Genomic DNA, 2,549 nt, shown 5'->3' with positions numbered 1-2,549 from the left:
TCGACCAGTCTGGTGCGACTATTATGAGTGCTTCGACCAGCTTCATTTTCAACAGTTCAAATGCCTTAAGGCATGCATCATCAAAGACGAACTTGGCATCCTTCTCAAGTAAGTTGCACAATGGCTTTGCAATCTTTGAAAAGTCTTTAATAAACATTCTGTAGAATCTCGCATGGCCTAGGAAACTACGGATGCCTTTCACGTTCGTTGGGGGTGGCAACTTTGATATCACATCTATCTTGGCCTTATCCATTTCCAACCCCAACTCTGACACTTTGTGTCCTAACACTATGCCCTCTCTAACCATGAATTGACATTTCTCCCAATTGAGAACGAGATTGGATTCTTCGCATCTTTGCAGAACTCGTCTCAAATTGTCTAAACATTGGTCGAAGGATGACCCAAAGACGGAGAAGTCGTCCATGAATATTTCCAAGATATCTTCATTCATGTCACTGAATATCGCCATCATACACCGCTGAAATGTTGCCGATGCATTGCATAGGCCAAATGGCATACGACGGTAAGCATAAGTACCAATTGGGCAAGTGAATGTCGTTTTTCTTGATATAGAAAGATTCATATCAAATTATCAAATTATCAAAAGGTCAAATATTAGGGTCAAGATAATTGGGACGTATTGATTTTCGTTTTTTGAATTGATATAGAAAGATTCATATCAAATTATCAATATTGGGATAGCACCAAACACCCATACATATGTCAATTTCAGGGTTTTGGTGGCTAAGCTATCAATATAATAATTGGATAAATAACAGAATATAATAATATTTCAGAAATTATATTTATTCAACATAATATTTGAATAAATAAACCAAGTAATGCAAGTTTCAAATCAACAAACTAATGCTTCTCTGAATTAAGACAGTATCACAGTAAGGTGTCATACATGAAAGAAGGTTGTCATGATTTGCAACACAAAGAAACAAGCAGAGGTGATTGAAAACATCACAACCTTGTGGATAGATCAAAATATACCTATCAACCAAAGTTGTTAACAAAGTTTAGGGTGATTGTATTCTCTGCGGAGGGAAATACCTCATCAAGATCAAGTGCCTACCGGAGGAAAAGCTTCTACAACCTGCAACAACAGCCCCTGCTGTGGAGGGTGACTAGGGAAATACCTCATCGATAGAATGCTTTCTCTGGCTCATTTGGAAGCCACTGCGACAAAGAGCAGAGTTTAACTGAAGAAAAACAATGTTTGAATAAACTACCAGACTTGGAAGAGTTGGTGACAGGAGCTTTCGAACCGGAGTAGTTGCTCTCTTGAGTCTGTTCTGGTTCTGATTGAATTTAGGCCATCTCCAGTCCGTTTGGATTTTAAGAGCTGCCACATCCTTTCTTACAACATCAATCTTCACTATGGTCATGTCTAACTAAACATTAAAAACAAAAAGGACAATTAAAGAGGCAAAAAATACGAGTTCTCCCCTTCATCAAGGACACATTGATTGTTTAAAGATAATATAGCATTCACCTCGACTGTACATGAGCACTGATAGAGGCTGACATTGCTCTCCTAGAGGAGAATTCAGTATCCTACACAAGTTGAAATCCCCCTGTAGCCAAAAAAACAAAGAACAAATATGTAATACCTAAAATATGTACGAGTTCATGGAGAAAACCTATGTGCTGTATTGGTTAATAGACAGGAGGACTATCTTACATTTAATCACTCACACTTGTAAGCCTTATTGTAAACATTAATTACTTTTAATTATCATTATTGTAACCAATATCCAACCCAGCAATGTCTTCTGCTACAAAAACTACGCTATAAATTAGGTTCTTCCAACACTTAGCCGACGCTCACTGTGTTGCAAAAAAAACAATAATTCAATTTTCAAACAGCAGGCATTGTGAAGCAATTCAAATTACCACAAAAATTTGTTAACAAACTCATGTCATGTGAGACATTCAGAACATCATTCTAGGAGCAGTTTCAGTTTCAAATTACCACAGACAAATGAAAGCACAAACAACAAATAAATGCACATTCTTACGCGCGCGCAGAGAGAGGAGCAGTACCAGAGGAAGAAGAGAGGGAGCAAGAGAAGAAGTTAGCTCTGGATAGAATTTTCATTGAGTTTGGGATAAAGTTGTTATATTGTTGTTTACAAACGGTAAAATCTCAATAGGAGGCGAAACAATCGGCGACGGCGGTGTAGGAAGCTCGTCGACGGCGGACGCTCGCGGTGGTTTAAGGAAAACGTATTTTTGAGATTTTGGGGCAGGGCACGATATTCTGCTATTTTGAAAGTAAATATATATAATGGATAACAATTTAACATTAAAAATAAATATATATAATGGATAACAATTTAACATTAAAAATAAATATAAATAATGGATAACAATATTTATTCGGCTTAAGAATAAAATACAAGTGTATAAAACAAAGGGGAAATATTACCGACGGCAATTCCGTCGGTAATCACAAAGGGATTTCCATTCCCCGATAAACCTGTGATTTTTTGTAGTGAATGCTGAAATGTGTCTGGATAAGTAGTGTTTTGCAAGCACCA

The 2,549-nt window shown here is 37.0% G+C and overlaps 1 long non-coding RNA gene across 2 annotated transcripts; it reads right to left on the bottom strand.

Moving 5' to 3' along the window:
* Positions 1-883: 883 nt before the first annotated feature.
* On the bottom strand, positions 884-2,246 carry LOC121790167. 2 transcript variants are annotated; one of them, XR_006048226.1, is made up of 4 exons: positions 2,053-2,246; positions 1,502-1,583; positions 1,275-1,400; positions 884-1,185 (listed from the first exon to the last, which is right to left on the bottom strand). It is a non-coding gene; the product is annotated as an uncharacterized LOC121790167 (long non-coding RNA). The 2 variants fall into 2 exon arrangements; XR_006048225.1 differs by having other exon boundaries at positions 1,275-1,583.
* Positions 2,247-2,549: the final 303 nt, after the last annotated feature.

Source organism: Salvia splendens, unplaced genomic scaffold (assembly GCF_004379255.2).
Source record: "Salvia splendens isolate huo1 unplaced genomic scaffold, SspV2 ctg429, whole genome shotgun sequence".
Classification (NCBI taxonomy): domain Eukaryota; kingdom Viridiplantae; phylum Streptophyta; class Magnoliopsida; order Lamiales; family Lamiaceae; genus Salvia; species Salvia splendens.
This window is presented reverse-complemented; position numbering and strand designations above follow the sequence as displayed.